Source organism: Staurois parvus, unplaced genomic scaffold (genome assembly GCF_062004578.1).
Source record: "Staurois parvus isolate SC_StPar_1 unplaced genomic scaffold, SC_StPar_1.0 ptg000155l, whole genome shotgun sequence".
NCBI lineage: Eukaryota > Metazoa > Chordata > Amphibia > Anura > Ranidae > Staurois > Staurois parvus.
In genome coordinates, this window is record NW_028317951.1 from 632646 (window position 1) to 656944 (window position 24299).

General features: G+C 41.8%; 1 protein-coding gene across 2 annotated transcripts in view; it reads left to right on the top strand.

Moving 5' to 3' along the window:
- KCNAB1 (potassium voltage-gated channel subfamily A regulatory beta subunit 1) overlaps window positions 1–24299 on the top strand; it is a 420463-nt gene that overhangs the window by 349323 nt on the left and 46841 nt on the right. The gene's annotated exons all lie outside the window — the stretch shown is intronic.

Genomic DNA, 24299 nt, shown 5'->3' on the forward strand with positions numbered 1-24299 from the left:
TCGCAAACGCACGACACACAGAATCGTGTGAAATTCTCGATGTCAACACTGCATAGCAGGAATGCTTATTCCCGCTACTTGATAATGTAAATGGAGCTTTAAACAAGAGGTCTGATACAAAGCTTTAGATCATGTCTATTTTCCTAAGAATACTATTAAAATGTTAGCATCAATACGCTAAATGCAGCAGAATTCCTGCTAGGTACCTATATGTCAGTTTCTAATAAACATATTTCAGTTTGAGACTTAGAAAGTGTGTAGTGTTTTAGATTTGGCTGTTCTGGCTTACATTTGGGGTAACAAAGGACAGTAAGACACACACATTGGTGACCAGGGACAAGGATGTTGCATTTACGGCAGTGAGAGTTCCTTGCAGAATGGAATAAAGAAATTCACAAACCCCTGGTGGTCATGGTTTTGGGGTCAAGGGTCTGGTAAGAAATGTAATTCTGAGAAGATGCTTAAGGCCAAGAATAGCCCTACTGTAAAATCTTCTTAAAATTTTCATGTAGATGACAAAGGATAGTAGCGTGCATGTTAGTACAATAGAATGCTTTCAAGCATTGTATGCAGTTACTGTATGCTGGAAGGGTTTTTTAGCTCTCCTTGTAATTCAGATTTTTGCATCTGCTGTACCATCTGCTCTGTCATATCTGGCAAATACTATAGATGTGAAATCTTGTAAAAGCCACACGAGTTATTCTATGGCTTTCCTTGCTAGGGACCGGAATGTAGTTTGAAGTCTTTCTTCCTCTGCAAACACTTTGTTCAAGTACAAACTTAACAGTAATTCCCTTCTGTAGTTGAAATGGAAAAACATAACAGCTTGTGCAACTTGTATTTTCTATCCTGTGAGAAATAGACCGTTAGATTCAATATTCATCACGTGTACATTTGTCTGATTTATAATTTAAATTGTATTGGAGTATAAGCAGCTATATAACAAAGTGATTGCAAGCTGAATGCAATTCTGGACAACATGGACAGCCACCCTGCAGTACTGAGTGTAGGGGTGATTTTGAATACAAAGAAAACAAACAGAGGGCGCACCAACCTTGTGCATTACCTTTAAAAGCATTTATTAAAAAGAATAATAATAGGTATTGTACTCACAAATGACAATAATGTCAAAGGCACATCATGAAAGAACAGCACTGTCCAATCCACACTACGTAACTGTCCGCAATGGGAACCCTGGACTTCCAACAGGCTAACGCTTTTCGAGCACTTGCCTCTTCCTCGGAGTCAACACATACAATGCTTGTACCTTTCTTATATATTCTCTATAGACTTGTTTAAAAGCTACCTGTGGGCCATCACTGGCTCGCCCAGGGGTCGGAGACAAGTGTCACACGAGCTGCTCTTCAAAATGACATGAAATCAAAATAAAAACAACCAATCTATAAACAATACTATGACTGTGTTGAATATTTGATAAATTGTAAAAGACCACGTAATTCCATAAAGGACAATAACAAAATGCAAAAAAGAACATAAGAAATGTTTGTCTCATTATGTATTATACATATTTGATTCCATTATATTATAATATATGATATCTGAATGCATGTCATCCCATCTATCCACACCTGCAGCTAATGCTATCAGAAATAGTGATAACTAGTAATAGTGGATGTTGGATAGATGGAGAATATAGTTCTCATACAGGTGTTTATATACAGGCTCAATTCACAAAGCTTTAGTAAAAATATGGATCTTTATTTTAGCAATGTGACAGTTATTTTCTATTCTATTATTTTCTATTCTAATTGGAATCAACTAAAAATAACTGTCACTTCCTTGAAAATAAAGATTCTTACCCTGGTGTTAACCATGTAAATTGCGTTACAGTAATGCGTGAAACCTGTGGGTATCCCAGGGCAAGGGTTTCCAATATCTACAGTTGAGTAGTGTCAGATGAGAACTAGTTGGGTACTGCACCTGACCGCGCTCTCCGTTCTGTGGCCCAAGGGTTGCAGAAGTGCTCACACTGTCCTTTTCCTGTAGCTTAGTGGGTTGCAGCTGCTTTCAAGCTTTACGCTGGGCTGGCTCCCTTCCTGCTGACAGGCTGTCCTCCCTAGGAGACTGTGGTACAGTGGAGATCCTTCTGTCTGCTCCAGCCTGTAGGTAGGCCCCCCTCCCTGGGGCCCCCTCCCAGGCTCCAGGACCTTCCTTCAGTCCAACAACTCCTCCTGCTGTTCAGGCTCTCTCTCATTTAGGGACTGTCCCAGTCACCATGCCAGGTCTCCTGACTAGGGATTGGCCAGATTCCCCTAAACATGCAAATCCAGACCTCCTCCCCTCCTCCGCCCCTCTTCTAGAAATGTCCAGCAGTTTCAAGAAGCGTGAGAGGGCTCCAGAAGCTTTAAGCTATGGAGCCTCACAGCCTGGTCTGAGGTAACCTGACTGCTTCACTCCCAGGCTGACTCATCCCAGGCCTCTAATAAGCCTCTTACTAACCACAATAATCCTATCTACCTAGAGGGCGCTATACAAGTATAACAGTTAGCATTCCCGGCATGCCAGTAATGTAACCATTAAATTGATGGGATTCATTTTGCTTTAATGGCACTCCAAAGTACCTTGCCAATTTACATGCGTTAACACACAGCAGCAGTATGGATCCAGCATAAAACTACAGTTGCAAGAAAAAGTATGTGAACCCCTTGGGATTACGTGGAGTTTTGCATGAATTGGGCATAAAATGTGCTCTGAACGTCATCTAAATCACAACAATAGAAGAACACAGTCTGCTGAACTAATACTACACAAACATTAGATGTTGCCATAGTTTAATTGCACATAACATGTAAACATTCACAGTGCAGGGAGGAAAAAGTATGTGAGGCCCTAGCTTAATGACTTCTCCCAGAGCTAATTGGAGCCAGGAGTGAGCCAAGCTTGACTCCAATCAGTGTGATGATATTGGATGTGTTGCTGACAGCTGTCCTGCCCTTAAAAAACACACACCTGTTTTGGGTTTACTGGTTTCAAGAAGCACTGTCTGATGTGAACCATGCCTCGCAGAAAAGAGCTCTCAGAAGACCTACAATCAAGAATTGTTGACTTGCATGAAGCTGGAAAGGGTTACAAAAGTATCTCCAAAAGCCTTGATGTTCATGTGTCCACGGTAAGACAGACTGTCTACAAATGGAGAAAGTTTAGCACTATTGCTACTCTCCCTAGGCGTGGTCGTCCTGTAAAAATGACTGCAAGAGCACAGCGCAGAATGCTGCATGAGGTAAAGAAGAATCCCAGAGTGTCAGCTAAAGACCTACAGAATTCTCTGGCACATGCTAACATTTTTGTTGACACATCTACAATAAGGAAAATATTAAACAAGAATGGAGTACATGGGAGGACACCACGGAGGAAGCCATTGCTGTCCAAAAAGAATATTGCAGCACGTTTGAAGTTTGCAAAAGAGCACCTGGATGTTCCACAGCACTACTGGCAAAATATACTGTGGACAGATGAAACCAAGATTGAGTTGTTTGGGAAGAACACACAACACTGTGTGGAGAAAAAAAGGCACAGCACACCAACATCAAAACCTCATCCCCTCTGTAAAACATGGCGGAGGGAGCATCATGGTTTGGGGCTGCTTTGCTGCCTCAGGGCCTGGACAGATTGTTGTCATTGATGAGAAAATGAATTCCAGAGTTTATCAAGACATTTTGCAGGAAAACGTACGACCATCTGTCCGCCAACTGAAGCTCCGCAGAGGATGGGTGATGCAACAGGACAATGACCCAAAGCATACAAGTAATTCAACAAAACAATGACTGCAACAGCACAGAATACGCCTTCTGAAGTGGCCCAGTCAGAGTCCTGACCTCAACGTGATTGAAATGCTGTGGCATGACCTTAAGAGAGCGATTCACACCAGACATCCCAAGAATATTGCTACACTGAAACAGTTTTGTGAAGAGGAGTGGTCTAAAATTACTCCAGATCATTGTGCAGGTCTGATCTGCAACTACAGGAAACGTTTGGTTGAGGTTATTGCTGCCAAAGGAGGGCCCACCACTTATTAAGTCCAAAGGTTCACATACATTTTCCTCCCTGCACTGTGAATGTTTACATGTTATGTGCAATTAAACCATGGCAACATCTAATGTTTGTGTAGTATTATGTTCAGCAGACTGTGTTCTTCTATTGTTGTGACTTAGATGACGTTCAGAGCACATTTTATGCCCAATTCATGCAAAACTCCACGTAATCCCAAGGGGTTCACATACTTTTTCTTGCAACTGTACCTCCATCCTTTAGCCTTCCACTGAGAAACAAGGGAAATTTTGATCTTACAATTATTTTTGGAGCCCGGGGAGCTTTCTGCTTGGGGAATCACTGTGACCCCCACTGTATTTAATACCATAGTAGCTACAATTACAGTTTAAGAATGACCAGTCAATCAGGACCAAGTAAGAAAAACTATGAAAAAAATACAGAGGAATAATTTCTGCAAGTTCACAAGGTGGAAGACAGTCAAATTGAACACCTCCCTAAACCAAAGTCCTATACCGCTTCCCAGACCTAATTCCAGGTATATGGGTTCCAGTTCTAGCTATTTAAAGAACAGTACTTCCCGTAATACAACTAGTCTGCCTTCCCACAGCCATATTTAGACAACAGTTTAAACTTCCCTCAATCATCAGAGTTTAATGTGACACTAAACTATTCTCCAAAAATAATACAAAAACATCCACTACTTAAAGGCCCTGTAATCTGTTTTACATTAAACTGTTTCTTACTGTGTTTTCCTCTCACTTTGTTTGGAATGAGCACATTAGTTGTGGTCGCATGCACACTGTAAATCCCATAGTCCACAGTCCATGAACTCTAGTCCATGTCTGGAACAAGAGGGTGGCTACTTTCCTACATACAGTGACTTCCTGTAGCAGAAAGTTGGATCACATCACCAAAATAAAGGAATCTGGAGTAGGCTGAGAACAATAGAAGGGACTTTTTCGAGTTAAGAATACATGTTTGAATAAAGATTTTTTTTAACCTGTGTTTAGTGTCACTTTAACTGTGTTCTGGAAAATTCATTTTAGAGAACCATTAATACCATAACACAGCATGCCAACAAGCAGTTTAGTTGCTGAAAGTGACTTGTGGCTCAGAATACTCCATCCATTGTGTATGCTAAATGTGAAATCTTGTGGTTGTACACTCATAATTCATCTAACCCTTGTTGAGTGGGAAATTCCTAGGTAATGGCAGCTGTACTGCTTTAAATATGTTTAGACATTCTATCCAGAAAATGGTATCATGTAACTGAAGATTAGCCAACTTTCTATTTTAAACAGACATAGGGGGTTATTTATTGAAACTGGAGAGTGTAAAATCTGGTGCAGCGCTGCATAGAAACCAATCAGCTATCAGGTTTTATTGCCAAAGCTTAATTGAACAAGCTGAATTTAGAATCTGATTGTATGTCATGCATAGCTACACCAGATTCTAAGTGCTCCAATTTTAGTAAATCCCCCGCATAGCCACCGTAAATATCATGGGAAAATACACTGTTAAAGGCTTGTGTACATGGACAAATACAGTATGTTGTACTTTGAGATGCTACTGAGATCCTTGAACATCTTTTATATGGTCATGGACATGTGTGCCCTCACGGGATGCGTAGGTGTTCCATGCATCTATGTGTAGACAGTCCCATTCATATCTATTGGGAAGCCGCAGATGCACAACCACAGCTGCTGTTCCCAATCTGACATCTATGTGGGTGCATGTGGGATTGTGTCTCCATATTTAAATTGTCTGTGTTCTGGCACATGCACCCGCACTCTAACAGATGTCAGATTGTCTGTGTTCTGGGACAGGCACCCACACAGGTGTCAAATTGGAAGCAGTGCCTGCGCCACCAATAGACATGAATGACACTGCCAACACATGGACCCATGGAACACTTGTGCATCCTGTGCAAGCAAACATGACTCTTCACATTGTCTGTGTTCTGGGACATGCACCTGCACCCACACAGATGTCAGATTGTCTGTGTTCTGGGACAGGCACCCACACAGATGTCAAATTGGAAGCAGTGCCTGCGCCCCCAATAGACATGAATGACACTGCCAACACATGGACCCATGGAACACTTGTGCATCCTGTGCAAGCAAACATGACTCTTCACATTGTCTGTGTTCTGGGACATGCACCCGCACCCACACAGATGTCAGATTGTCTGTGTTCTGGGACAGGCACCCACACAGATGTCAAATTGGAAGCAGTGCCTGCGCCCCCAATAGACATGAATGCCACTGCCTACACATGGACGCATGGAACACTTGTGCATCCTGTGCAGCAAACATGACCCTTCGAACAATGGTACCCTTAGGTATGCCCATGTGAACAAGGCCCTAGAAGTGCCTGTGATCTGAGTCAGACCTCCATCTGACCCAAATCTGGCCACTTTCTAAGTTGCATCAAGCTATTTCAAACTGCTTTAACCTTTCCATTGAATTTTATGGGGAGAGAAACAGTTTATTTATTTTTTACAGGTACTTGTATAGCACTGTCAATTTACTCAGCACTTTACACATATATATTGTACATTCACAACAGTCACTAACCCTCAGATAGCTTACAATCTAAGGGCCCTAACTCACATTCATACATACACATAGAGGAGCCGATTAACCTACTACCATGTTTTTGGAGTGTGGGAGGAAACTAGAGTACCAGGAGGAAACCCACACAGGCACAGGGAGAACATGCAAACTCAGTCAAACATGGTCAGGATTTGAACTGACAACCCTAGTGGTGCTAGGTGGATGAGCAAACCACTTACAAATACCTGTATACACAAGATTTAGTCAAGTGCACATATTAGTATGAAGATTAAAGACTCTGAGCATGCTTAAGCAGAATGTACTGTATGGTTAAAATGGTTGTAAACCTCAGACATGAAATCTGAACATAGCACACATTTCTGTAGTGTTTTATTGCCTCACTTCAAAGCACTTAATGTAATTTCTCTCTGCTGTTTCATTCCTCTGCTATCAGCATGAGGCCCTTCTGACAAGTTTTCCTCCCACCAAGAGAAAAAAGGTGATGGGGAAAGACCTCTAGCACACAGCTTGTGATTGACAGCCTCAGCTGTTCCTGTTTGCCGTGTAAAGAGAGGGTGTCCCATCCCTCCAATCAGCTCTCAGAGCTCTTGTAAAGTGTGCAACTGCAGATTCCCACCCCCTGCTTTGTGAGTCTGAAAAACCCTTTTCATCACTGAGCTTTACAAACCTGTACAGGATAAATGGCTGCAAATAAACAGGTACAAATTATGCAGGAGGATTTGTTCCACCTCTGTGTATCACGTGAAGCTTGTCATTTCTCTGGATATAGGCAAGGGTTTACAACCACTTTAAGTACACTTAAGTACAGCAGTAAAATGTTGTGCTGAAATTTTCATTTTAGGAATTTTTTTATTTATAAGTCTGCAAGAGAAGACAATAACTATTAGACTTCAGTCAGATTTGTAGTACAAGAGGCAATATTATACATGAAGTGAATTAAAATAACAACTATTCTATCCTATCTGAAAGGCTGATGTTCCTTACTTTAGGAATGTTCATTAGATTTTCTAATCATTAGCGGAGACTTTGTTTTCAACCATAGTGATGAGAAAATTCAAAGGAGCAGGATGCGATTTTTTTTCTTGAACACATTTTTGACAACAAATGTGTTTTTTGTTTGGGAAAATACATTTTACTCCAAAATTAAATGCTAAAGACAAATGTTTTTTTTAAGTACGATGAAAATTTTCATATGCTTGTTCAAAGCAGTAGTAATGGTGAAGCTTATGTTTGAAAGTTCGTTTACTGTATGTATGTCTTGTAAAAATACAACCTTAGGCTCCAAGCAATCTAGCAGGTTTTTTTAAGCTAAGATACTCTGGAAAAAATGGTGGATAAAAAATGCTGGTATTAGCATTTTTTAATAGCATTTAGAAGTGTTTAGGATTGTTCAGGAGCATTATCGTTTTATTAGCATTTTTACAGTACATGTATTGAAACAAAAAGCTAGAAAAAAGCTGTTAGGAGCATTTTAGTAGCGTTTAGGCGTGTCTATGGGTGTTTGGTGCTTTTTTTCTGCTGGGAAAATGCTGCAAAAAACTCTATAAAAACTATTTTTTTTTTGCTCCTAAACACTGAAGCTTGAAACACGCTACTAGCCTAAAATAGTGTGCATGTACACATAGGATAACACTACAGGCGTACCTCGGTTTATGAACGCCTCGGTTAACGTAATTTTCCATTTACAAATGAAAAACCATTGAAAATAATGCCTCAGTTTACTAATTTTTTTCGCAATACAAACGGATTAATTGGTTTTCAATGCATTTGCAAATTTTTTTTAATCATGTCCCTGTACAGTATTTATGCCTTTAAAGTGCACTTTATAAAGAGTTTTGAACAGATAGACTTTTTTTTTTAACTTTTTTCTGCCCTCCAGAAAAGATTAATTGGTTTTCAATGCATTTCCGAATTCATTGTTAATCATGTCCCTGTAAGTATTTATGCCTTTATAGTGCAATTTATAAAGAGTTTTAAACAGATAAAATACTTTTTTTTTACTTTTTTCTGACCTCTGGAAAGGATTAATTGGTTTTCAATGCATTCCTATGGGAAACCGCGTTTCGGTTTACGAATTTTTCACAATACAAAAAGTCCTGCAGAACGCATTAAGTTTGTAAACCGAGGTATGCCTGTATTTAGCTTCTAGGAGCAGAAAAAAATGCTGATAACAGCTTCTAGGAGCCTAAACAAAAAGCTCTAGTGTGCATGGAGCCTATACCTCCCCCGATTTTTCATCCACAGTGTCATTACTCATGAGACATTTTTTTAAGCAGAATTATTTGTCTTTAAGAAATGAATTCATGAAACTCATATTAATAATCTTCTTCCATCCAATTATTTCAGACAAATTCACCTACTCAGCTTGAAAACTACTGAAGTCAGCAGCTAGGTTCATTTAATCTAAAAATGACAAAACTGGTTTGCAATGTAGTGATTACAGCTATGAATTCGAGTAAGATGGAGGTTTTCTGTGCTGCCTGTTAAAGCAGTTTCTGCATTACAGAAATAGCCCATTTAGGACTGATTCATATAGCTACAATACCACTCATTGCATACTAATAGTGCTAACGACAGCATGGAACATACCAATCTGTCTGAGTAACATGCATTGTAGTGTAGTACTTTATTAAGTGTTTTACACTTTCATTACATATACTATACAGTAAGTGTTGTATGTAAAAATAATTATCCTACTAATATATACTATATAAAAAAAAAATTGAAAAAAATAGGGCCCTGCTCCTGTCTTAAAGTGGTTCTAAAGCCTAAAAATGTTTACCTTAATGCATTCCATTGCATTATGGTAAAAAATATTTAGGTAGAAGTATGCCCCCCACCCACCCATACCTACCTGAGTTCTCGCTCGCTTGATCCAGTGCTGTGCCAATCTGTAGTGGTTCTCTCCTCTCATTTGCCAGTCTCACAGGCCATTGGTTCCTGCTGCTGTCAGTCAAATCCTGTGACGGGGGGAGCAGAGAGCGGGGTTGAGCCATGCTATCTGTGTCTTTGGACCTAGCCAGCATGGCTTAGGAGCGAGCCTGCAGGTGTCTCCCACGGCTTGCTATGTGGATACACCAAGAATCCAGAAGGAGGAGAACCCAAGAAGAGGTTTGGGGCCATTCAGCAATTCCATTGCACAGAGCAGATAAGTATACATTTGTATGTTATTTATTTATTTATTTTTATAATTTTTTTATTAATTTTTTTAATTAGAGTTTTCAATTACTTTAAGTGTTTTAAATGTGGTTTGCTGTAAAGGCTATATGTTTTCTACCACTGGAAAAATAAAATATTATTGATCCCCAAATCATTCTTCTCTTGTTTTACCCACTCAATGCAAAACTCAAAAAATGTGGCTATAGATACAGAATATGGTAAATTCCTTTTAGTAAAATGGGCATTCCTACAATGCAAAGTGGGGATTTTGTCGTAGGTCTCTAGAGTCAGCAAGTAAAGGCTTTTAATTTGTGTCAAAGTTTGCTGTTTTTTTTACTACTATGAAGTGTACTAAAGCCCAACTCTCAGGATATTAGCAATCCACATCCCCCTCTAGCTAACCGCTGGAATGAAAAAAAAAAATATCCAAATGCCGATTTTACTTACCTGAAGCCATGGTCAATTGATGATCCTTCTCTGTTCTTCTGTTTACTTTCTGGGGTCCTTTTTCTGGTGTCCACTTCATTGCCTGCATGATGTGCATACCTCCTATTGGTGGAGGCAATGCTTCCTCTCATAGACTCAGGAGGAAGGAGAATGCACAGAGGGGATGAGTGGACCAGTGCTCAAGGAAGATGACAAGCAGGAGAAAATGTCTGTTCCCAGAGCAGGATATTAGCTTTGCTCATAGAGGAAACTATGACTTTGATTCGTTATACCATGGGATGGCTTAGGAAGAAGTGTTTGGAATCAAGACAACACACTGTTGGATAAGGAGAAGAAACCTTGAGGTTTTGCCTGTAATTCAGCCTTACGTTGCTGGACCCCACGCAGATGGAATCCTGTGCAGTTGTAAATCTGACCAAGGCGCTTCCAGTGTGGTGCTATACGGGCCCAAGGCAGTAGCCCCTCAGCATGAGGACTGAGTCCTTGAAGGTCTGTATGGCAATGCCAACTGTGATGGGTGAAGGTTGGTGCCTGATGGAAGTCAGGAACCTGAGGCAGGACTGGTGTAAGATATCTCCTTTTTTCTTTCTGTAAGGAGAAACAAAAGCTCTGATTTGGAGGGAAAAGGAGAGGTGTTGTGACTATGAGTTTCCACCAGGGGGAGTGCTCACAGTTGTTCGCGAGATGTGCTTGCTCTTTTTATTTTGGGCCACTAGAGGGAGAGCGGACAGAAATAGAAGTGCCATATTTGTTTATCTGGGGGCCAGGACACTCGTGGACTGCTGCTGAGGAATCTCCTGTGGCCTGTACACAGAGCGGGCTATTCAGTAGGGGCATGTGAGTACTCCCTTGAGGGGTAAACATGGACCAGTCAGCCAAGAGCCGCCGTAAGTGGCTCACAAGGCTGTATTTGCATTGAGCATTGTTTAAGCACACTACTTGTGTAGTTGTATCATTGTGATCTGTGCTACTATTGGAGGTACACAGGTTTGCTCTATCTGAAGTAATTAATTCCAGAAAGCAGAATGGGGGAGGTGCAGCAGGAAAGGGCACTAATGTACCACCGCCAGGTCCTGAGGAACCTAGCAGAAGGTCTGCTGTAATATCCTTTCCTGACAGGCCAGAAGCGACTGGGCAGTCTGAGCCGCTGCATCTGTCTGACATTGTGACTACTACTGGGGCTTTTGCTTCAGCATATGTAACCAAGGATGATCTTGCTTCAGTCTTAGCGGGTTTAGAAGATAAGATCGCTGGGATCATTGCATCGGTTTTTTAGGGAACTAAGAAGCGGGAACCACCAATCCTGGAGCAAGAATGGGTGGAGCCTGAGGATGAGGAAGAGCTGGAGGAAGGCAAGGCAGTAGAATTTCTGAGAAGTCAGAGGCTGAAGAGAAACAGGAGGTCTCTGCCTCTCAGTCTCAATAATTTTTAGTCCAGAACCTCACTGATACGGTACAGTTTGGATTCAGGCTACCTCCAATAGAAACCTCTGAGGTTATTTATTCTTCCCTGGGCTCTTTGAAGTCTTCACAGAGTACTCTGGCCTTTCCAGTGTATCCTCTTCTGGAGCAAATTATGTTTGCTGACTGAGATCACCCAGACAGGGTTTTTGTTCCACCAAAGAGGTTTTCTGTATTGTACCCCATGGAACAAAAGTTTGTTAAGAAATGGGGGTTGTCTCTAGTGGATGCAGCTGTTTCATCCCTGAATAAATCTTTAACATGTCCTGTGGATGATGTACAGGTTTTCAAGGAACCAGCAGATAAGAAGCTGGAGTCTCTCCTTAAGGCCTCCTTCTCCCTGGTAGGTTCTGCCGCACAGCCAACTTTGGCAGCTATTGGCATTTGCCAGAGTCTTTCTGACTGTGTCAAGCAGGATTGGAAGACCATCAGTGCAGGGGAACTGTTCGGCCAAGGATTTGGAGGATTGTCCACGTGCTTTGTGTTTCGCGGTTGATGCTCTAAAGGATTCAATTCAGCAAATTTCTCACTAGGCCCTCTTATCAGTGCATATGTGCAGGTTTTTGTGGCTGAAGAGTTGGTCAGCAGAACTGCCATGCAAAAAATTGTTGGTAGGTTTTCACTTTCATGGGGAATGGCTGTTTGAGGAAGATTTGGACAAATATATCCAAAAGATTTCAGGGGTTAAAAGTACTCTTCTACCCTTTAAGAGAAAATCCAAAAGCCCGTCTTTCAAGGTGTCAGGGGCTTTGGTTGCTCAGGCATCATCTACCAGGCAGCTGTTTCGCCACACACAGGTCTCAGCCTCCAGGGGTAGATCTCAGAATCAAAACCCAAGAAGACCCTGGGTGCAAAAGTCATCTAAGACAGATCCAAAGTCTGCCTCGTTATGAAGGGGCACCCCCCCTTGTTTGGGTGGGGGGAAGGCTTCTGAATTTTGTGGCCTCATGGAGTGCTCTAATCCAAGACAAATGGGTCATTTCCACGATTTCTCTGGGGTACAGACTGGAATGTCTGGTATTTCCCTCTCCCCGGTTTCTAAGATCAAATGCACCAATAAATCCAGAGAAAAGAAGAGCTTTATTTCAGGCACTCGATTGCCTATTGGCTCAAGGAGTAATCACGGAGGTTCCAGCGGACAAAATGTTTCAGGGGTTTTATTCAGACCTTTTTACAGTCCCAAAACCAAATGGGGATGTAAGGCCTATTTTGGACCTCAAGGGGCTAAATCAGTTCCTAGATGTCCGATCCTTTTCGGATGGAATCGGTTTGGTTAGTAGTGGCTTCCCTACAGGAGGGAGAATGTTTAGTGTCCATAGACATCAGAGGTGCATACCTGCATGTACCAATATGCATTCCTCACGAAAGATTTCTGTGGTTTGTGGTAGGGGCTCAGCATTTCCAGTTCATAGCAGTACCGTTTGGGCTGGCCACGGCTACCAGAGTTTCAGAGTTTTCACAAAAATTCTTGCTCGAGTGTTGGGGCTACTCAGAACTCGGAGAGTATCGGTCACAGGTTATGTAGATGATCTCTTGCTCAAAAATTGGTCGGTGTCAGATCTGAAGCAGGATGTAGCCCCTACAATGCAGATCCTGGAACAACTTGGCTGGGTGCTCAACCTCAAGAAGTCAGCCCAGGAACCAATGCAGAGCCTGTAGTATTTGGGGATGTCCCTAGGCAGCTCTATCTTGCAGAGAACCATTTCTGGTTTTGCATTGTGATAAGGTGATTTTGCGACCTCATCCATGCTTTTTACCAAAGTTGGTTTCTGGTTTTCATCTCATTCAAGACATAGTTTTGCCTTCATTCTTTCCCAGGCCTCAGTCAGCAAGAAAAAGATCTCTGCATATCTTGGATGTCGTTTTGTGCTGTAAGGATCTTCTTGAAGATGACAGAACAGGTAAGGAGGTCAGATGCTCTGTTTATGCTGCCAGAGGGCCTAGGAAGGGGCAGGCGGCATCCAAGGTGACTATGTCTCATTGGATCCAACAATTGATCAATTGATCATTCAAGCTTATGGTTTTGAAAGGTAAAGTCCCACCTTTTCAGGTGAAGGCACACTCCACGAGGAGTGTAGGGGCATCTTGTGCAATCCGCCATCAAGCGTCTGTGGCTCAGGTTTGCAAGGCCTCTACATGGTCTTCAGTTCACACATTCACAACATTCTACCAGGTGGATGTCAGAGCCACAGAGGATTCTGTCTTTGGCCGCAGTGTTTTACGGACGGCTGAGTAATTCCTGAAGGGTTATTAACATTGGCTATCATGTTACCCTCCCCTAAAATTTCTTATTGCTTTGGGACATCCCACATAGTCATGAATAGCCTGCTCTGTGTCCCGTGATGTATGATAAAGAAAATTGGATTTTTTTCTACATACTTGCCTGTAAAATCCATTTCTTGGAGTACATCATGGGACACAGAGGTCCCACCCTTTTTTCTGGAATGTCATTGCTTGCTACAAAAACTGAGGTACTTCCTGTATAGGAGGTGTTATATAGGGGAGGACCTCCTCTATGATTGGTCGGCCAGTGTCCATTAACCTATAGGTGGCCTATAACCACATAGTCATGAATAGCCTGCTCTGTGCCCTGTGATGTACTCCAAGAAATGGATTTTACAGGTAAGTATGTAGAAAAAATCCAATTTTCCTGCAAGGTCAGGGACCTCCATAAATTAAAGTAGGGTTTACATTAAAAGTACAAAGCATATGTGAATGATTTGTATGTACAGACAAACCATTTTTTAATCCTGTCAAAGCTTATAACAACTTGTGTAGTTTGTGCCAATATATCCTTGGCAGTGAATTCAGTTTCCTGATGTTATCTGTTGAACACTAAGGCATTTTGAATTAATAGGAACAGACAGTAATGATTGATGTAAACAGGTAAGCATTAAAGTGAAGATGAAGGAGCTCTAAATTTAATTAAACATCCGTCATACAAATTGTGTGAATGAAGTGCACAAGAAATAATAATGAGTGTGAAAATATAGCTCTTTGTGTATGCAAGCTGGATGTTAAAAGTAAACCTGATACAATATAACTTGTTCACTTTTCACCCAGCGCTGACTCAACCCCATGTTGGGATGGGATGGATCATCAGTATACCTAAAGTAAAACTCACAGCAAACTTTTTTCTATTTTGGATAGAGTAAGGAAGGGTTGTCAGCCCTGGTTTTTTTGCCATCTGTGTCCCATTTGGGAGATTTCTCTTCAATTCTTGTACCACAGGCAAAACAAGAAGTGAGAGGAAATCTCTCCAAAGTGAGGGAGTCCCTGGTTTTCACCAGGGTCACCAGAGCTAGTGTCCCCACTGGAAAATGTTCCCTCTTTTCCCTCTGAATCTTCCTAATGAGGGCACAGACAACAATAACTGACTGAGACTGAACAGCCCAATTTTTTTTTTTTAAACCAAGACCTTACTATAAAAGGAGGGCCAAGACCCTTGCAGGCTTATTTGATGGTGGCAGACAAGCACAGCAACAGAGAAGGATAAAGATAGTGTCCGGCTACGCCCATAGTGTATCCTAAGCATGTTGCATATCCTACGTAGCCTGATACATCTTTATTCCTCCTCTGACAGGTTGCCTAGGCTTCCAGTCTACTGTCCCTCACTGAGCATGGTATGAACCAGCCCTTTGTCCTGGAGCCCAGTGCTGGAGCTTGACTCCACTACTTGCCTGGCAGGGAGGCACTAGCTTGGGCACCTGGGGCAATTGCTCCGCATCTCATGTGGGGTTCTTCTCTGTGGCAGCCAGCATCTCTTTGATTTGGGGGGGGGGTCCTATTCACTTTTTCACCAAAAGTACCAGCGTAAACCCCTGGGATGTAAGGATGTGACCTTCCCTTTCTGTTTCTCAGAGAATGTCATCTGTTGTCCAGCAGCAGCTCAGCTGCCATCATTTATGTCCCTGCATCTCTGACCAGCTTCCTCATGACAACCCAGCAGGTTCCATCCCCGGCCTCACTTCAGACTCTCAAATCCACTTCCTTTCCCTTTTTGAGCAAGGGGGCAGTGCCGCAGAGGCTGGAGGATGTGGATGGAGCTGAGCACTAGGAGGAAGAGGAGGAAGTTACATCCTCCTCCACTCTGGGGCCTCTCTCTGCATTTCGTGATGTCACTTGTTGCTAGACGCCAAGCAGTCCTAGCAACCAAACACTGGGCAGTGGCAGCTAGCTGGCTGGGACTAGTACTCTGAGTGAAGTGACAGCCTTTTTTTGGAGCATCAGAGTGGTCCAGGGGGCAATTGCCACCCTGCCCAGTTTACCCTTGACATGTGGCGCTGCGGCCCACCGGAAAAATGCACTGCGTGCCCTATGGCCAGTCCACATCTGGTGTCAGGTGTTCTAATTCATCTTCACTCTATTCAAAATTTTAAAAAAAAGTTTTGCCTTTAGTTATACTTTAAATTCTCAAATCAGTGCTTCTGTTCAAGAGTTTCCAAGATGGCATACACCTGTGACCATAAGTTGTGTACCACTGAACAGGACTAACAAATATGGAGGAATGTACCAAGCCACAGAAGTGGGTCGGCTTGGCACCTGGGTTAAGGTGAGTTAACCTGATGGGCACCATGTACCACCTAAGTAATACTTCATAGTTGGTCTCGACTGCTTTTGCATCCCATGAGCAGGATTTGGTGGTTTTCCAGATCTATTACCCCTCATCATTTTCTAGATGTATGTCTAGGGCCCTTTCCCTAATGCCTATGTAATTTAAAGGCTCTAGGATAAATTTGGAGATAAAGATGTTATATAGAAGGGAGATCAATCCTGGAGAGTTTGGATCACTTTAAAATTTATATTTGGATGGAGTAAGACAAAATCTATTCCCTTGTAAATGGACTGTGAATGAAATGTAGAATTTGATCTGGAAAATAACAAAACAGGCCTGAGTGAGGAAGGTGGTTGGTCATTTGGAGGTCTGTGAGGGGTTTCGTGTAGTTGGGGTAGTGGAGAGCATGGAAGTGAATGTTCGAAATACTGTTGTGATATAAAACGTGGGTAAAGGAGGGATTGCTCAAAATCGATAATAGTGGTAGGTGCCGTGAGAACAGACCCCCGGAGTACTTAAGGTTGTCCCAAAATTGTAGAGAACATTGCGAGATAGGATTGGACAGGGAGGACCTATCTCATGGGTGTAGCCACAGCAGGTTATGTATGGATAGTGAGCCGCAATCAGTTTTCCATGTAAAAATTCTTATGCAGAAATTATCTTCAGTAAAAACTGTATGTCAAAATGATCAATAGATCCAGGGCATTGATAGCTAAAATAAATTGCATGTCTCAACTTTTCCTGAAACAATTCACACTTGGATTCACCCCCTTCCACCTCTTGAGCTTTTCTGTTAGTGAATGAAGGCAGCTGTCACAAAATCATTAAAAAAAAAACACCAGTTGAAAGGATTATGCTCATCCTTATACAATGAAACTCAAGACTTGCATATAACTCAGCCACCTTAATCTGGATATGTTGATCTGGGCAGCTGTTCAGTTTTAGTTGCCCAGGTTTGTGACAGCTTCATTTTAATGTACTATTTATATTAATTAATGGAAGCTCAATGTAAAAATACCTATTCCTAAAAGTAAACAGGCTCTGTCAAAGTGAGGGATGAGTAGTACACAGCTATGTTGTCTAAACATGGCAGACTTTTTCAGATAATGTACTGAATGAAGATGCTGCAAAAATAGCACACTTGGCTTAAAAATATATACTTTACTTTATCTCAGATTCAGACTGTATTTCTTTTTTACCCTGTATAGTTTAGTGGCTTATTATCTAATGCTGATTATTTGCAAGTAAAAGACAGGTAGATGTCAACTCAGGTAGATGTCAACTGCTTTATAAGAGCTTCTGCTTGACCAATGTTATCACAAACATGGTTGCCAGACTAGGTGTTTTTTCTAGGATAGTACTCCCTGGGAGAATCTGTGAAACCATACACTTTACAATTATGTGTTTTTGTAACACAAAATAAAAATTTGCCTCTTGCATGTAACTCTAATATTATAAGGCAGAAAAAATACTTACCTTTAAATTATATTTATTGCTCATATTGATAGATTTATGTACAGTGGCCTTGGCAATAGTGATCCCCTAGGAGGCTTCCCCTGGAACTATATGAGACCCATCAGATGCGAGGAGGCTTTGAGACAGACTCAGAGCAAGATTACAAATTCCAGATTGCCTCAGAAGGCCATCACAAAATTCACAAAAAAAAATTGCATCCATAGCTGGGTACATGGAAGTCTGGACTAATGCTCCCCTGTGACCCACACTGGTCTTAGTGTCCTGAGACTGATGGTTATACTCTATCTGAAAGCTTGTGCTTAAAGTACTCATTATAAAGAATCAAATTGTGTTTGCTGCTGTGGATTTTTTAACTATCCCAGCATTCTGTTGACAACAGTAGCCAACGGTAGATACCATATGGCAACAAACATTGAGCATTCCTTATTAATCATGTCATTTTCTAAAACAATATACTGTATGTTATAACTAAACAGAGTTCATTCACTGTTTTGGCCAGTTTAACGGCTAACCTGTATTACAGAACAACTACGAATCTGATATCAGAAAGTATAATATATAAAACAATGTAAAATTTGCAAAAGGAGGTTTTACATTTGTGATATATCATATATTGATTGTGATATTAGGTTCACAGTAATTATTTAATATAGGTTAGCCGGTTAGATTGTTGTACAGTTTATTGAACCATTGGTCTCCGAACTAATCTTTGAAAAGTTTGGGACTAAACCCACAACAGTAAAATCAGTCTATATATGCAGTAAAGCATGCTTGGTATACTCACTCTGGGACCTAAGGGGATAATCCTCCGCATTGTGTAAAAAGGCTGTTTGATCCTGTCTTCTGTGATCCTCCCCTTCTTCCACAGTCCCCAATCCATCTCCTGATAGAACAGAGCCAGTGCATGTGATCAGCATGGGACCAATCAGCACTGTCCAAACAGAGGGTCAAGGGTCCAGCAACTTCATAGGACAATCAGGGGAAAATGAAAATTCCTCCTAAAAGTCACAATACTTTTATATACTGCTGATGAGAAACGATATTTAGCAGCTTATATTTACTAAATCAAATTCCATGTTCTGTGTACTGTGGGAGACCAAATATAGTGAATGCAGGGTTCTGGGTTTAGTAACACTTTAAAATATCAAACATGTTATACTTACCTGCTCTGTGCAATGATATTGCACAGAGCAGCCTCGATTCTTTTCTTTTGGGGTCACCCCGCTGGTCCCTCCTGGTTCCTACCCCCCCCATCCAGTGGCCCCATAGGAAGCCAGTTCATGTGGGCTTGCTCCTAAGCCAAGCTGTTTGTGTCTATTCAGCCCGGTTCAGCCCAGCTCTCTTCTCAAGGGCTTTAACTGGCAGCAGCATGAGCTGATGGCTCCTGCTGCTCTCAGCTAAGCCTGTGAGAGCCGGGAGAGGGGAGAAGAGCTACTGCAGACGCATACATCACCAAAGGAACACTTTTTAATCAGAATATAGCATAAAGTCATTCAAACTCCTGGGATATTGATCTGGTCAGTTAAGTAGCAGAGGGGGTTGTTAATCAGTTTCAGCTACTTTGGTGTTAATGAAATTAACAACAGGTGCACTAGATGGGCAGCAAGGAGACAACCTCCAAAACAGGAATGGTTTTTCAGGTGGAGGCCACTGACTTTTTTTTTCTACTCATCATTTCTGACTGTTTTTCACTAGTTATGCATTTGGCTAGGGTCAGTGTCACTACTGGTAGCATGAAGCAATACCTGGACCCTACAGAGTATGCGCATGGATGACATCCTGGGGCCCATTGTCAGACCCTACGCTGGTGCAGTGGGTCCTGGGTTCCTCCTGGTGCATGACAATTCCCGGCATCATGTGGCAAGAGTATGCAGGAAGTTTCTGGAGGATAAAGGAATTGATACCATTGAATGGCCCCCATGCTTGCCTGACCTAAATCCAGTAGAACACCACTAGGATATCATGTTTTGGTCCATCAGAAGCTGCCAGGTTGCACCTCAGACTGTCCAGGAGCTCAGTGATGCCCTGGTCCAGATCTGGAAGGAAATCCCCCAGGACACCATCTGTCATCTCATCAGGAGAATGCCCCGACGTTGTCAGGCATGCATACAAGCACATGGGGGCCATACAAACTACTGAGTACCATTTTGAGTTGCTGCAATGAAATTTCAGCAAAATGGACTAGCCTGCTGCGTCATTTTTTCACTTTGATTTTCGGGGTGTCTTTGAATTCAGTCCTCTGTAGGTTGATAATTTTCATTTCCATCAAATGATGGGGCATCCTTACGTTCCTAACACATTGCCCAGTCCATATCAGTATAGATATCCAGCATGATATTTTTCCCCACTGAGATCTGAGATCTTTAATTTTTTGGAGCAGTGCATAACAATAGTCAATCCACTTAAAATCTGCAGTGCAGACTAGTTCTGCAATATATGTTGGTTTGTAATATCAAATCATTACTATAAAATATGCATTATATATCAGGTACTATAAAGACATGTAGTCTGCAAACTGCCAATTCATAAGCAATTCCATTATCAATACATTCACATCAGGAGGCTTCGTGCGATGAAAGAGAAATGATCTTGCTTCTTCCTTCCACTGATTTAAAGACTAATGAAGATCTGTATATTGGATGGAGATAAAAATAAACAAAGTGGAGGACAGCTCTGGTTAAAGCTGTTTCAGCATCTTCTCTATGCAGTATTATGTAGGTTGGTGCTCGGCTACTGGAGTTGCTTTATTTCACATAATCCATAACAACCCAGGCACTCAGCTGTCAGACAGAACTTGCAAAGCGAGAAAACGCCAAGAGATGAGCAGCATTCCAAGCCTTTTTTGTGCATGTGTGCTGAAGGGGACAAATTGAAACTGATAACTTGTGTCATCCTCCCCAAATGCTTACACTTTAATCTTTTGGCTGAAAGGATGACGGATGATTGCATTAGTATTCTGAAATGCTGCAGGACCATGTTGCCAGAGGATGCTAAATGAGGACTTTCCTTTTCTGTTTCTTTAGGAACAAATAAATAAAATGATCATGATAAGTACTCTCAGGTTTAAACTTTCATTTGAATGCTGCATTTACAAAGGAAAGTATAATGGAGTTGTAATGCAGTTCTGCTCAGATGGCTGCTTATTTCAGGAAAAGACTGCAGCAGATGTGAAGAGGTCTATTTCAAATAAAGGTAGCAAAAGAGCAGTGATAATGTGCAATGTAGTAATCATCCATCTTCAGAATCCATCGCCTATATGACCTGTCTAGAGAGAACTGAAATCTGATTGGCTGCTAGGGGCTACAGTACGGCACTGATTGAGTCTGCAAATATGTTTTTTTGTTGTATTGGTACAGCACCTATGTTTCTTGTTGTGTCATTATGATACAGAATTGGGGTTATTTACTAAAATTGGAGAATGCAAAATCTGATGCAGCTCTGCATAGAAACAAATCAGCTTGCAGGTTTTATTGTCAAAGCCTAATTGGACAAGCTGAAATTAGAAGCTGATTGGTTACCATGTACAGCTACACTAGCTTGAGTGCTCCAGTTTTAGTAAATCTCCACCTCCATCATGTGTGGACATGTTTTCGGTTGTGTCATTATGGTACAGATTGTGTCAATCACCTGAATTTAATCCGACCTGTTTAGAGGAAATGAGATTTGATTGGCTGCTGGTTCTACAGTACGGTGCTGATTGTGTCCACAAACATGTTTTTGGTTGTATCTGTATGATACCTATCTATTTCTGCAGAAATGTCTCGGGTTGTGTCATTATGGTACAGATTGTGCCAATCATCAGAAGCCATCTCCTATCTGACCTCTCTAAAGGGAACTGCGATTTGATTGGCTGCTGGGTCTACAGCAAGGTTCTGATTGTGTCCACAAACATGTTTTTGGTTGTATCTGTATGATACTTATCAATTTCTGCAGACATGTCTCTGGTTGTGTCGTTATGGTACACATTGTGTCAATCATCAGAAGCCATCTCTTATCTGATCTCTCTAGAGGGAACTGAGATTTAATTGGCTGCTAGGGGCTACAGTATGTAGGCAGGTATGGTTTGCTTTCTTCACTGCAGGTGGTGCTCAATTTGAGTGGCACCTCAGCCTGGAGAGGCAGTCCAAGAGAACAAAGTTTCTCTATTGTTTCCTGGATCAATAGAGCAGAGTTATGGTGGCCATCTTGGGTCTGCAGGGTCTATTTAAGTTCCTGCCCATGGATTTTGGCTCACATCTGGTGTGTGGCTAGTGTAGGGAGAGAGACCCAGCTTGTTAGGGAAAGTAACTAGTGGTAAGGAAAGGTTCTTGATGAGTAGGGAAAGATTAGGGACTCGCTATCCTGATTGTGTCAACAAACACAATTTAGTTGTGTCTGTATGATCCTTATGTGTTTTCGCAGACTTGCTTCTGGTTAAGTCATTATGGTACAGAATGTGTCTGTGGACATGTTTCTGATTGTGTCAGGATGGTACTGTCTTTGCTGACATGGTACCGATTACATCTGCCAACATATTCTGGCTATGTCAGTGAACTATTGATCATGTCTCTGCAGACATATTTCTGGCTGTGACAGTGCAGTACTGATCATGTCTCTGCAGACATGTTTCTGGCTGTGTCAGTACAGTACTGATTGTATCTCTGCAGACATGTTTTTGGCTATTATCAGCACAGTACTGATTGTGTCTCAACAATCATGTTTCTGGTTGTGTCAGTGAAGTACTGATTGTGTCTCTGCAGACACATTTCTGGCTGTGTCAGTGCAGTACTGATCGTGTCTCTGCAATCATGTTTCTGGTTGTGTCAGTGCAGTACTCATTGTGTCTCTGCAGACATGTTTCTGGCTGCGTCAGTGCAGTACGGACTGTGTCTCTGCAGACACATTTCTGGTTGTGTCAGTGCAGTACTGATCATATCTCTACAGACACATTTCTGGCTGTGACAGTGCAGTACTGATCATCTCTCTGCTGACATGTTTCTGGCTGTGTCAGTGCAGTACTGATTGTGTCTCTGCAGACACATTTCTGGTTGTGTCAGTGCAGTACTGATCATATCTCTATAGACACATTTCTGGCTGTGACAGTGCAGTACTGATCATCTCTCTGCTGACATGTTTCTGGCTGTGTCAGTGCAATACTGATTGTGTCTCTGCAGACACATTTCTGGTTGTGTCAGTGCAGTACTGATCATATCTCTACAGACACATTTCTGGCTGTGACTGTGCAGTACTGATCATCTCTCTGCTGACATGTTTCTGGCTGTGTCAGTGCAGTACTGATTGTGTCCCTGCAGACACATTTCTGGCTGTGACAGTGCAGTACTGATCGTGTCTCTGCTGACACGTTTCTGGCTATATTAGTGCAGTACTGATTGTGTCTCTGCTGACATGTTTCTGGCTGTGTCAGTGTAGTACTGATCGTGTCTCTGCTGACATGTTTCTGGCTGTGTCAGTGTAGTACTGATCATGTCTCTGTTGACATGTTTCTGGTTTTGTCAGTGCAATACTGATCGTGTCTCTTCAGACATGTTTCTGGATAATATTAGTGCAGTACTGATCATGTCTCTGTAGACACGTTTCTGGTTGTGTCAGTACAGTATTGGTCGTGTGTCTGCAAACATGTTTCTGGTTGTATCAGTACAGTACTGATCATGTCTCTACAGACATGTTTCTGGTTCTCTCAGTAAAGTACTGACTATGTCTCTGCTGAGATGTTTCTGGCGGTGTCAGTACAGTACTGATTGTGTCTCTGCTGAGGTGTTTCTGGCTATGTCACTATAGTATGGATTTTGTCTCCGCTAACATGATTCTGGCTGTGTCACTCTGCAAACATGTTTCTGGTTCTCTCAGTAAAGTACTGATTGTGTCTCTGCTGACATGTTTCTGGCTGTGTCACTCTGCAAACATGTTTCTGGTTCTCTCAGTAAAGTACTGATTGTGTCTCTGCTGACATGTTTCTGGCTGTGTCACTCTGCAAACATGTTTCTGGTTCTCTCAGTAAAGTACTGATTGTGTCTCTGCTGACATATTTCTGGCTGTGTCACTCTGCAAACATGTTTCTGGTTCTCTCAGTAAAGTACTGATTGTGTCTCTACTGACATATTTCTGGCTGTGTCACTCTGCAAACATGTTTCTGGTTCTCTCAGTAAAGTACTGATTGTGTCTCTGCTTAGATGTTTTTGGCTGTGTCATTGCAGTACTGATTGTGTCTCAGTTTATAGTACAGATTGTATACTTCACTGTAAGTTGCAACGATATCAAAGTCAGGCTTGATGTGAACGGGGGCTTACTCTCAATTTATAAGGACTACATATACTACGTACCTTGCTGCCTGCCAACAGTGATTCCTGTACTGACTCCAGTTCCTAAAGCTCTTCCTTTCAGCACCTCTAAAGTTCCAAAGACAGGCTCTGTGAAATGTGTGACAAAGAAGGGCGTACTTACAAGACATAATAAATACATGTCACAGAATTCAAGGCAGTAAATGTGTGGAGATCTTCACAAAGTAAGTTTACAAACTTCAAGATCATTCAGATTAATTGGAGTAGGCTAGAAGTAACTGAAATACAGTGTGGGAATAAATATATGATTTTACATTTTGTCCATCAATACACTTTA